General features: G+C 39.3%; 1 pseudogene; it reads left to right on the top strand.

Annotated features, from left to right (window-relative positions):
- Window positions 1-2,701: 2,701 nt before the first annotated feature.
- Window positions 2,702-4,843, top strand: LOC148519900 (uncharacterized; annotated as a pseudogene).
- Window positions 4,844-13,979: the final 9,136 nt, after the last annotated feature.

Genomic DNA, 13,979 nt, shown 5'->3' with positions numbered 1-13,979 from the left:
TGTATGAGAAGTGGAGTAGAGAGGCATGAATCTGGTTATGTGAATTGCGGGGTAATATTATAAACAAAAGAAGAGAAATCCACGTGGTTAGTTAAAAATTTACAGATACCTGATAACGAGTGCAGGTATAGACTTGTGTAGTTACAAGTGATGCAAAAGGTGTCCTGAACCCTAATAATGGGGGATACAAGGTAATTGAAGTACTGAATCTGTTAACGAGGTCAGATCGTACCCGAGAGGTGTTTAGCCTGATAATGAAGGACAGGAAACACGGTTAGGGTAGTATTTTTGAGAATTTTATTTTGACAGATGTGTCAAGAAGAAGAAAACAGTTAATCTCATTTGGTTTTGAAGGGGCAGTATTGGTTAAAGTACTTGCATGGGATTGCAGTTTGTTTTTGTAAGTGATGGAAGATATGAGCAAGTGATTTGAGGGTGAAGAGGTTGTGTGTAGCCTGTAAAAGGGTTGCAGAGTATAGGGAGGAGGGCGTGTAACGCACCTGGATGGTACTGGTCATTTGAATGAAGGTGAAGGAATTGGTTTGGTAAAAAAAATGGAAGATTGATGCTAGGGTAGTTTACCAAGTTGTATCGAATCCCACTAACCTGTGCTTAGGGAAGCTTCTTATTGCAGGTGTAACACTTGTGTGAGATAGAAAGACAGTATACCCCTTTCAGAATCAGGAGATTGGGTGTTTGGAGAATAGAAAATTTTATTTTCATTTCTAGCAAAAAGAAAAAAAGGTCTCTTATAATGACATCAAGTGAGTTACCGAGAGCTAAGGGGTTAACGAAGTCATTTAAAAAGAAATTGTTTAGAGCTTGGCAAGAGAGGGTAGGAGAAGAGGTTAATCCAATGAGAGACCTATGAGAGAAAAGTGCTTATATGATTATGAAAGACAAGTACGGAGCTGAGAGTGTGAGGTTTGTTGAAAAGTGGAGCGAGATGACCAGATGGACCTCTGATCATTTCCCGATGGCAGGCACATTTAATCAGTCTGTTTTGGAGGCTTTAAAGGCAACGATCATTTTATCTAAGTTAGTGAGGAATAGGGTTAAGCATTTGCAATGTCTTGCAGTATTGCAACAGGAGGCTAAGAGGTGGTCACTAGTGGATCGGGGTGACAGTCAGCCAACAGCACCGGTGGCGCCCCCGGCTCTCGCGGCTAGCCCGACTGCCCCGCTTTTTAACATTTCCCCTTGCAAAACCCCCCTAACCGTACCTGCTTTTTCTCTTTACCCTGTGATACCTAAGGCTTGTGCCTCAAAGACTGTGGTCTTTGATGAAGACAATGTTGATGTACTGCCTGAATTTGCTGCTATAGCTATGCTTGCGTATCCTAATCGACAATCTGGTCATGACCATTCCCAAGTAGTGCAGGGTACATCAGGTGATGCTATTAAATCTGATTTGGATGATTCAGACCCTGATGTGGTGGGGTTTCAGACAACGAAGCCCTTGTGTTGGCTGATGCTCCAGATTCTGAGCGGAAAAAGAAATATGTTAAAAAAGTTTTAGTTACTGAGCCACAGAAAGTGCCTCATAAAAAGGACGAAATTGTCCCAGGTCCTTCAGCAGAATCTTTGATGATGCCCCTATGAACTATGTCCCTCCCAGGAGAAGGGCAAAATCCAGACCGAACGGTAATAACTGACGTTCCCTGGATGCACACTGAGTTGTGCTCAATGCTTAATGAATTCCCTGATCCACGTAAGGATCTGACTGCATGTTGTCAATTTATTAAAAACATTGGGCATGCACATGAACCCACAAATAAAGATTGGAGATCATTGTTAGGTGCAGCATTACCAGATACGGTCGATATGAATACTGCTTGGGGCACTATGGGTATTGCTAATGATAACCGCTTACCTCCTGCAACTAATATTACTGTCATAACTGGTATTTGTAATGCTTTGATGACTATGTTTCCCCCCAGAGTGGATTGGAAAAAATTGTTCACTATTAAGCAGATGCCACAGGAGTCGGTAAGAGATTACTGCCACAGGGCAATCACAGAGATGAAATCTTACACAGGTGTTGAGGACATACACACCAGTGTGGCTCTTAGAGCATTGGTTGTAAATGTGTTGGTGGAGGGACTGATTGAGCCTATTAAGACTAGATTACAGTTATTACTGAACGGGCTATTTTACATGATGCTAATACAACCAGGCAAAAAGACACGCAGAAAGCTAAGTTTTTAAATCTGCAGATACAAAATTTACAGAAACAGCATGATGTGGATGTATATAACGCGAGTCCACATACCTCTATTGAGGATATACGCCAACTCCAGAAGTATCAAGGATGGGATTCAGTACCATCAAGAGTAAAACCCTGGGGAACCCATCAGCGCATGCCTTTACCTGGTGCATGCTATAATTGTGGCCAACAGGGACACATTAGTCGATATTGTAAAGTCCCTGTGCGAGGGCGAGGCCCTGTATTTCAGGATGATCCCCCTTCACAAGAGACAGAGTGGGATCCTCGCATAGAGTTCCGTAGTAACCCTTGCAGATTTAAACCCTCACAGCCAAAAAGGAGAGGTTTTTCTAACCCACATGCTGCCCCTTTCCAGCAAAGGCCTTTTCCCCCTTATTGAAGGGAGGGCCATGCCTGTGTTCAAAATGTTTTTCTGTAGATCCAGTAACAGAATCATTTGTAGATCTTACCATACAGGGGGAGAATTACAAATTCATGATTGACACAGGTTGTGCCAAATCGCTAATTAATGATTTACATGCTTTACCATTGTCAGCTAACACCATCTCCGCAGTGGGGGTGACTGGACAGTCACATAATTACCCTGTTACTTCTCCTGTAACAACAACGATAGGGCCTATAACATGTGACCATGCTTTTATTCTAGCTGAACAAGCACCAGTTAATTTATTGGGACGTGATTTGCTCATGAAAATGAACTGTGTGATTTATTGTACCCCGGATGGTATTTTCCTTGACATGCCTTATGAGGATCATCAGGCTCAATGTGCCCTGGATACCTTGCACTTGCCAAACCATTTAATGTTTGTAAGTACTTTGCAGTTTCCTGAAGTGGTTACCCGAATGTTGTTGCAGGTTCCTATGCACCTTTGGACCACTGATCTACAGGAGGTTGGGCTCATGCATCAGGTAAATCCAGTACATATTGAACTGAAACCAAATGTGAGACTTCCACGGATTCCACAGTATCCCCTTAAACCAGAAGCAGAGATTGGTATCTTTCCAATCATACAAAGGTTTTTACAACAAGGTATAATTATTCGCACACATAGTCCGTGCAATACTCCGTTGCTTCCTGTATCTAAACAAAATGGCCGCAGTTACCGAATATGTCAGGATTTGCAAGCCATTAATAAAATAGTGGAATCACAATTCCCGGTGGTGCCAAACCCTGCCACTATTTTAGTGTAAATTCCACCGCAGGCCACCCATTTCACTGTTGTAGATTTATGCTCAGCATTCTTCTCTATCCCGGTACATTCAGATAGTCAATACCTGTTTGCATTTACTTACAGAGGAGTCCAATATACGTGGACTCGATTAAGTCAGGGGTTCATTCATAGCCCTAGTATCTTCTCTCAGGCATTACACGATTGTTTGGCAGGGTTCTTGCCACAAGGTAATTCAGTGCTGATTCAGTATGTTGATGACCTGTTGCAGTGTTCAAACCCTTTGCAGGAGTCTCTTACTGATACTTTTTTGTTGCTGCTATATCTTTCTGAGACAGGACATAGGGTTTCAAAGGATAAACTACAGCCCTGCCAGTCCAAGGTAATTTATTTGGGTCATTGCCTTACAAAGGGGAAGCATCATCTTACACCAGAAAGGGTTGCGTTTATTCTCAAGCACCCACTTCCTTGTAACCAAAAGCAGGTGTGTGCATTTTTAGGTCTTTGTGGATATTGTAGACAGTGGATCGCAGGATTTACGGCACTGGCCCTTCCACTTCAGTCCCTGGATTCACAAAATCTCCCTGACAGAGTACAACATACTGATGAATCCATTGCAGCATTTGAGGCTCTTAAACAAGCATTATCAGAGGCACCAGCATTAGGCATTCCAGATTATACTAAGCCTTTCTGTCTCTTTTGTAATGAACAACAATCCGCTGCTTTGGGAGTTTTGACACAAAAACATGGGGGATCATATAGACCCATTGGGTATTATAGTTGTACACTTGACAGGGTGGCTTCCGCTTTACCCACATGTTTGAGAGCTGTAGCGGCTGCTGCAGCCTTAGTGGAGAAAGTGCAGGATATTGTATTGCAGCATCCCCTTACACTGTTTGTTCCTCATGCTGTTGCTTCTCTCATGAACTCCTCGCAGACACGACATGTCTCGAGTGCACGATTCACTCACTGGGAGCTCATGCTCCTAGCTCCACCAAACCTGACCATTGTCAGGTGTGGAATGTTGAATCCTGCTACTCTGCTGCCTTATGTGACTCAAGAGTCCCAGAGGATGGAGTCCGGAGAGTATCAGGATTTGGATCATGATTGTGAGAAATATCTGCAGCAAAATTTCTCCATCAGACCAGACATCTCTGACACACCACTGAGTGGAGCGGACCTTACACTCTACACGGATGGCAGTTGTCACAGGCAAAATGAAACAGGATTACTCTGTACGGGATATGCGGTAGTATCTGATACAGAAATCCTGGAGGCTGGTCCATTGGGCCCACCTCACTCAGCTCAGGTTGCGGAACTGGTGGCTCTTACCAGAGCCTGTCACCTGGCTGAGGGCCGGACGGTTAACATTTTTACAGACTCCAGATATGCTTATGGCGTCGTGCATGATTTTGGTATGATATGGGCTATGCTTCGGGACTGCTAAGCTATGGACTGCTTCGGGTGCCCAAATATCTCATGCTGGACAAGTAAAAGAGGTTATTGAGGCTATACAACTCCCTGCACAGGTAGCAGTTGTTAAGTGTCAAGCTCACACCTCACGAAATGACCCTGTATCATTGGGTAACAAGAGGGCGGATGAAACCGCCAGAATGGCAGCTGTTGTGAAACACACCACTGTAAAAATTTATATTTTTCAGACTATAGATCAGCAAAAGCTAATAGAAGTGCAGAAGGTATGCACTGCACAGGAACGTGCTATGTGGAGGATGAAGGGATGTGTGCAAGAGGGTGATGGTCTGTGGAGAGATGGTAAGGGTAGACCGGCGGCTCCTAGATCCCTCCTTCCAGCGCTTGCGGAAGATGCCCATGGGATGACCCATGTAGAAAGAGAGGGAATGTGTAAAATTATTGGGAGCTACTGGTGTGCACCTGTGTTTTCATCTTATGCAGAGGGTAAGTTTCGCTCATGTCTCATCTGCCTGAGGGCGAATCCTGGGAAATCGATTCCCACAGAACCATCCCACATTCCTCCCACCACTGGTCCGTTTCAAAGATTGCAGATTGATTTTATTCAAATGCCTAAAGTAAGAAATTTTCAGTATGTCTTAACAATAACTGATATGTTTTCAGGTTGGGTAGAAGCATTTCCCACTGTTTCATGTACTGCGTCATTCACAGCAAAGATATTGGTACAGGAATTTGTGTCTAGATATGGTATACAATTTGTTATTGAAAGTGATAGAGGTACACATTTTACAGGGAAGGTATTTCAAGCAATGTGTCAATATATGGGTATAAAAAGTAGCTTGCATGCGCCATATTGACCTCAGGCATCAGGGCGAATTGAACGAGTTAACATGACTATTAAAAATAAATTAGCTAAGATGGGTATGGAGACTGCCATGAATTGGCTGGAGGCTTTGCCCCTGGTTTTGTATAGCATCTGCACCACTCCGAAGCGGCCACTTAACTTGTCACCTTATGAGATACTTTTTGGAAAACTGCCTAACATGATTGTAAGTCCAGCAGTAGACTTGTCATTGTCACATGATTTAACTACGGACTATGTTATACAATTCTCACAGCATCTGAAGACGTTGCAAGAAAAGCAAGGAAAGCTTATGAAAGGACTCCCAGAGGGACCTTGTCATGATGTCCAGCCTGGAGACTATGTAATGGTGAGAAATTTCTTGCGTTCTGGTTGTCTCGTAGATTGGTGGCAAGGCCCATTCCAGGTTCTGCTAATCACCTCGACGTCCCTAAAAGTCGCTGAAAAAGACAATTGGATTCATGCGGCACACTGCAAGAAGGTTTCCGACCCAGCGGTGAGGCCAGTTACAGCAAAAGGGGACGCAGATAAAGACATTAACTGTGGTTTGAATTTAATAAAGCTATTTGGCGATGGGCCTGAATAAAGTCATAGTTCAAACAACCAAGATAAGGTTCACGGAATCGGGAAATATCCTTTGTGATGTTTCTGCGGGTTGTGAACAAAGAGAAAGAAAGATGGCTATCGGTGATCAAGTCTCTGTGTATTAATTGATTGGGACAATTATTTTTGTTGCATTTTTGGAATTTTTTTATTTTTGCATAAGGGCTGGCAAGCATTGGTGACGGATGAGGACGGTGTGGAGTGTTATCCTAGGGGTACTGCTGGGGTTATGATGGTAGACTCTACTCCTGTTTTAAAATCCATGATTGTAGGGGACATCATAAAAGACACACACAGTTCTTTTACTACTGATATTCCCAGGTATAGGTATGGATCAGAGGATGGTCCAAAGACAGAGGTAAAAAGTCTTAAAATGGTTGAAAAGAAAATACAGGTAATTAAAAATCTAAATACTGCAACCTGGTATCTGGCAAAAGATCGAAGAAGAAGAGCCATAGTAGAAGGGAAAAAATGTGTGTTGTCTCCAATTCCAAGGTGTATATGTGAATATTGTGGTCTAAATCCAGAAACAAGGTGCGTACAATGGTGTAAAGATAGTACATCTATACAAACTGACACTTCTTCACTGGACACCTATCATGAGTTGATTGGGAAAACAATAAGGTTAACTGATTGTTGGGTATGCAGTCATCTACCATACCATTCAGGGAATGTTGGGTTAATGGCTATTCCATTACATTCAAATCAAACAACATTTCACTCGCTATGTGGAACCCACACACTTGAACCTTATAATGTGAATGGCTCCATGGGTTTAAAATTAACAAAGTATCAGAGGTATAACCAAGGTAATATTACATGCATTAACAAAACGGTATGGGAAGAGGGAGCCGAAGGGACCTATTTGGGAACCAGCGTGTGTAACACAGTCTTGCAGGAAGGTCCTTTTAAAACCAAACGTGACTGGGCAAAGGCTCTTTTAGAAATTATTAAATACACAAAACCTAACAATAAAGAATGTGTAAATGAATTGGTGAAATGTGTGATGGCAGAAGGAGTGTTGGGGTATAATAAAACATGCAATCATCGTATTGTGGAGTGTGCACAGGAAAAAAAAGGTACAGATGAAAAGAGTGCCCGTTGCAATGTTCCTTATGATACTTTTTCAAACATATTGTCTAATAGACCATGGACATTGCCACAGGGGTTATATTATGTGTGTGGACAGAGGGCTTATAAATGGTTACCGGTAAACTCTTTTGGAATATGTTTTATAGGAACATTGCTACCTGACGCAGTGGTAATTAAACATAAGGATCTAAAAGAAATATATATGCAACATTCACTCCCGGAAAAGGTAAAAAAGGTAAAAAGGGAAGTAAAAATAGTACATGAGAGGTACAGACATCTTTTTTCATTGTCACAAGGGTACAAGGTTGGTTTGGGATTTGATAATATAATAACATTTGGTACATGGGAATAACTACAAATCAAAGAATGATACAGGAACTAGGAGATCTAATAAATAATATCACAGACATATATGATGGTACTTTTAGATTTGTGGGAAGTGAACTTCAGGCCATAAAGACAGAATTAATGCAACATAGAATGGTGTTGGATTATCTTACAGCGGCAACTTCAGGATATTGTGTGACATTACAGACGGTGTATGGGTTACAGTGTTGTACCTACATTACAAATTCTTCCAATGCAGAAGAAGTAATAAAAGAAAGGTTAAATGAAATTACTCAGGTAAAAAATGAATTTGCGGAACTAAATAAACGTGAAGGTGTGATTCCCGACAGTTGGTTCACCTGGTTGAACCCCAGCACGTGGTTTGCATGGGTTGGAAATTGGTTTGGCGACATTATGCACGCAATGGGAAGATTAATATTTTTTGTCATGATAATGTTGTTGATTTTCTATATATTAGTGAAATGCTTCAAGAAGATGTTCCAATGCATTAAGAAGAAATCAGACGATGCAATCTATGAGAGATATGAACTTTCTTCTGAGATATGAACTTTTTTCGGAGTTATGACCCCTCAAATTTCATGAGGATGGAACTGGTAACGCCAGAATATGTGACCGTACATATTCCTTCAGCAATTCATGAATATATGCATGCTTATGTCTTTCATTATTATTTTCATTGCAAAAGTATATAGAAATGATTCAGTATATATATTAGTTGTAAGTTGCAGAGGGCCGTCACGTGTCGAATGGCCGCAGGCCTAGAGATGAGGTTTACCCTCTCTCTAAAGTAGGCAGGTGTGTGTCTGAAGCAACAAAGCAACAGTTATTATTGGTTAATTTTGTTTGATCTGAAAGGTATAAATGTTATTACAGAAATAGGTATAAATTAGAACTGATCAAAACCATTTCTTCTCTAGCAAGACAGAATAATGGGTTAGTTGAGTATGAACAGACTAGGAGACAGTAGGTCTCAGATCTGTCTAAAGGGAGCTAATCAGAACAGCCTTGGCCTATAAGCGGTCACCAATATTTTGAGAACATAGAAAGGAGATTATAGGTTTTGTTATGATTAAAACATATTATCAGTGAAATGTTTAGTGCGCATGAATATTGAATTAATTAATTAATATTCGCCATTTTAGAATATGTTAGTAGCAGAGAGAAAAAAATATAAAAGATTGATCAAAAAGGGGAGGGGTCTGTCAGTCGGGCTGAGCAGGAGAGATCGTAGGTCGTGAGAGTCGCGGGGCGCTGGGCTGTAAGTATAAACAGGGCTGACTGTCACCTTGTGCATCTCTGCTAGGCATTGCACATAATCATTTTGTCACTGTTGCTGAACTTGTTTGTTTTTTTATGTTGTAAGTCTGCTTTGACATTAATATCATAATACATGTATAATTGATTTGCTTTTAGAGTAAAGCATTGTCATTTATTTTAAAGTTGGTATTGGTGTGAATTATTCCATTTCTTCTTATAATAAGTAAGGTTTAAAAATAATATCCAAAATACCTCGCAGTTATCAGAGGAGATTAGGTGTGTTTCTTGTATACATACAAGATCTATGTTATGTTTTGATAGATATAAAAACATTTTTCTTCTTATGGCTGGTGAATGTATACCTCCAACTTTTAGAGAACCAATTATTATCTTAGACATATGTTTCTATAATCTTTGAGTATAGTGGACTACCTAGGATTACTTCGACAATAGTACATATTGGCTGCGTGGGTGGATACAAAAGGGAAGTAGACATACAAGACAACGTGAGGGAATGCAGAGGGGAAGAAAAAGACATAATAATAAAAGAAAAAAAAAATGTCAGCCAAAAGAAAAAACTAAATATTCTTAACTCAGGAAGTAAGAGAAAATATTTGTCTATTGATTTCCAGCAGATTAAACCTTATATATATCTTTGTAAATGTATTTAGTAATTCCTGTAGGCATTACTCCAGATTCCATTCCCAGCTATAAAACTACAAGCTTTGAGGGTTTATAACCAGTAAGAGAATCAAAATCCTCAGGATCTGATTATTGGAAAGATCAATCCACAGCAATTAGCTTGCATATAAACAGAATCTAATCAATTAACATCAAACTTTTCAAGGTGAACGCCTTACTAATTAAAGAACCAAAATATGTATGACACATTCCATTTGTGATAAATTATCAACATTTATATCTAGCTCGGCCCAATATTCATTGCATGATACAGTAATTGTATATCATTGGGAAAAAATGATGTAATAGAAAAGAGGCTGATGAGAACCACTATATATATTTTTTTCACTAATTCCCAGCATTTAAATGTCATACTAAGATTCTTTCAATCTCAGTTATCAGAAAGCATGGTGAGACTAGTAGTATGCAATCAGGGTGGTATGGGAGGGGGATCAGAAATATCATAGCTGTTTGCCTGTTGTTCATCCTGGAAATAAGCATAAGCATTTTCTGGGGAGGGAAAGTCCTTAAACATATCAGCTTCATAGAGGCGGAGCTTAGCTGGATAAAGCAAAGTGAATTTCTTTTTTTCCTTAACTAGACCCGAGCAAATGGAGGAAAATGCTTTACATACTCTGGAGCGCTCAGCAGAAAAGTCTTGAAATATGTACAGTTTATTTCCTTCCCATTGAATAGATTTATTCTTCCTGGATGCTGACCAAAATGCGGCTTTGAGTAGGTAGTTGAGGCATCGAAATAGGGTTACCCTCGGGCGTGCGTTAGAAGTTTTAGGGGGAGGTCCCACCCTATGTACTCGTTCTACCACCAAATCCTTGCACTCATCTACTATTTCTAGTAAGGAAGGGAGAGTATGTTTCACAAAATCAACTAGTGCTGGCCCTTTTATTGAGTCAGGCAGACCTACTAGTCTAATATTGTTTCTACGCGAGCAATTCTCCATGTCATCCAATTTACTCCATAATTGATCATTCTCCTTCTCTAGTCGAGTAACTGCACATTGTACATCTGCCATATCATGACAAACAGCTCCTAATCTATTTTCAGTGTCTGAGACTCTTTGTGAAAGTGCTTGTAACTGTGGTGTTATATCTGTGACTGTTTTGGTTAATAGAGGTCACATAGTAGCTTTAATGACCTCTACAACATCCCCATATGTAACAGGCAGAGGTTAGGCAGTGGATGTCCTCAGATGAGAAGCTGCTATGCAGCCTTGATAAGGTAAGTGACTGCCGGGAACAGAGCGGAACTAAGCCTTGAAGCTGCTTACTTCATTCAGCCGGAACTGGAAGTCTACATTGCCTTTAGGTGTTTTTAATCACCAGCCCAGGTTCCAGCATTTCTGTCTATATATTAGAATGTGCACTATTACAGGTAAGTCCTGGATAAATTTAGCGTAATGTGTTAGTATTAGGGATGTTAGGGACCCATCTTATGGGGTTCACCTTGATGAGGTGGATGAGCAAATATATTTGGCCAAATATGTACTAAGAACCTCACTTATACCCCATCTTAATTGTAGAGTTTATCAGGATTAATATTTCTATCATTGTTCTTAGTACCTAGAGTGTGCGCCTGCATTCTATGTCCCCTGCATTTTACTACAAGTCTCAACATGGGAGCACCTCCTATTATGTTTAAAATTAGGGTGTGCAGTCCAAGCCTCCCCCCTTACTATTATTTTAAATATCTAAACTTCATAAACTAAAATTGATTTATAGTACCTTAATATTTTAGTACATAACTAATACAGATTGATATTGCAATTAGGGATGTGCGCCGACCCCCGTTTTGGTTTTGTATATGTATCTCCTTAAGGTTTTGGATTTGGATTTGGTTTTGCAAACCACCCTCAAGTGTTTTGTTTTGGATCTGGATTTTTTAAATAAAATATAGGTAAAAAGTTTTAAAAACAGCTAAAATCATGTAATTTCTGCAATCCAAAACCCGAAATTTGGATTTAAAATCCAAATTCCGAACCACAAAAAAATCAGAACCGTGACCCGGATTTACCCAGATTTACCCAGATCTCCTCAGGAGATTAGAACCGCGACTCAGATTTACCCAGATTCAAGTAATTCTGTTGGATTCAGATTTCTGGAGAACTGAACCACACATCTCTAATTGCAGTTACTTACTTTGGGTTCCAAGTACACCACTATTAACTCAATTTTCTCATTTCAATCTGACAGCAGGGGCATAATGTAATACCCCGTGATTTCTGGAAGCTGTTGTAATTCTGGTGAAGTGGCAAATAATTTAAAGGCAAAAGCATTCTGTTTTTGCTTTTAAACTAATTTCAACTTTGAATATATTTTTATCTCGCCAGAATTTCGCAGACTCCCGCAAATCGCGGGATATTACATTTGGTCCCAGAAGATTCCTCATACGGTACATATTATAATTTTGTTGCCCTCCATTGAAGATACAGCTGTAGGACAATCTTCACTTCTTATCACTCTACATTGTAAGTGATAAGCCTTCAATTTTTTGTGCCCTGAGCATGCAAGGTAACTGCTCTAAACTACCCAGTTGCCTCGGATTATCCCCGATTGCTACTTTTTAAAAAGGGGCCCTTTGTATCAGAGTTGTGGTACGTTTTTATTTGGTAATTGTGCTGTAATTTATGTGCCTGCTTCTGAATTCCCTGACTTTTTCCTCTGAAATCTGGCATGTAGGTTGGCCCTGATGATGCAGTCTTCTTGAACACTGGACTGTGGTTTGTTCTTGGAACCTGCTCTGTCTTCGATCTACTGGCTACATTATTCTCATAGCCTCACCCTTTCTTCTTGAAATTAACTGGTTATCATTCTGCTCCTGACTTACTGAGTCCATCTAATATTGATGGGCAAGCCAGCTTCTCTGATAAGACTAAACCAGCATTCTTATTTTGTCCAGTTTACTGGATATATGTTTAAGAACCCTTTGTTATATACTGTACATATTTAGTCCACAAATCATGTTTTTTTTTCTAGTTTTATTTTTTAAATACATTTTAACCCAAAGTTGCAGCAATAGAATTTCATGTATAGAAACCATCAATATCACTTTTTTAAATTGTCTAGGCATGTAGTACTAAATTATATATAAACATATGTGAGATTGGGGTTATAATGACTGTTACATGCTTTCTTTTTTTTAGAACTGATATTGTTGCATATATCTTACACAGAAGCCCTATCGTGAGTCAGGGATATGCTGCTCATATGTGTTTTGGAAGATGCTCACACTTGGGAAAGTAGAGATTAATACAATTCTAACTACTGTATGTGCAAATACAAAATATCTTAACAGCAACCTTACCAAGGTTAAATACACCTAACTCTTAAGAAGTGGTTGGGCAACCTGAGAAACAAATATAATTGCAAGGCATAGACAAATTGCTATTCAAGATATCGTTTACAGTATAAATACAGCATAAAGTTTCATTAAAACTTGTCAATTACCTGTTACTGTAGGGCTGCAAGAAAAAGGAACACAGTTATTATATAAATCTACTTATCTATCACCACCCAGTGACAGCTCAGCAAAAATATATAGCCTTAACACAGTCATGAAGGATCTAATTAAACAATAAGCTGGGTTGTAAAAACTTTTATATTCTAAATTTTTCCTACCTTAAATTTGGTATAAAATATTTTTTCCCCACAGATGTCACTTTTCTTATTAGTGAGGTTATGTCCCAGACAGACCAATTATTTCAGCAAGATGCACATAGGGCTACACGTGATGTTAAGGATATATGAATTGTGAGAAAGGTCAGTACCATTGAAGAAGAAAATAGAAATGTATGAATTATAAAATGTTGATTGATTGACACTTTTACTGCCATGTCTGAAAGATGTGTACAGTAAGGACTGGTGATATGGCTGAAAACTAAGCACAGAAGAAAACTAGTGAATATTGTTGCTTTTTTATATATTTGCATTTGTTTAGCATTTACTATACCAGCTTAGAGTGTCAACAGAGACAAATTCACTTAACAATGTATCAGGAATTTTCATTTACTAAGATTTGGACCTTACCATACAGTATATTCTACTGGAGTTATTTATTATTTTGTGTAACTTTAAAATGACTAGTCATATATTGAGGAATTATAATAAACACTTTGTAATTATGTGTATAAGCTTATAAAACAGCCATGACTAAATTCACACTATTGTAAAATATTAAGTAAGTTGCTCTTTAAAAATCACTGTAAGCAGGACAAAAATACCTTACATGATACAAATATCAATTATAATATGTTCTTAAAACATTGCTCCCATTTTAATTAATACAAAATTGT

The sequence above is a fragment of the Taudactylus pleione genome, unplaced genomic scaffold (assembly GCF_031769625.1).
Source record: "Taudactylus pleione unplaced genomic scaffold, aTauple2 ptg000179l, whole genome shotgun sequence".
In the NCBI taxonomy this organism is placed as follows: Eukaryota; Metazoa; Chordata; class Amphibia; order Anura; family Myobatrachidae; genus Taudactylus; species Taudactylus pleione.
The sequence above is the reverse complement of the archived record's forward strand: the minus strand, read 5'-3'. Positions and strand labels throughout refer to the sequence as shown.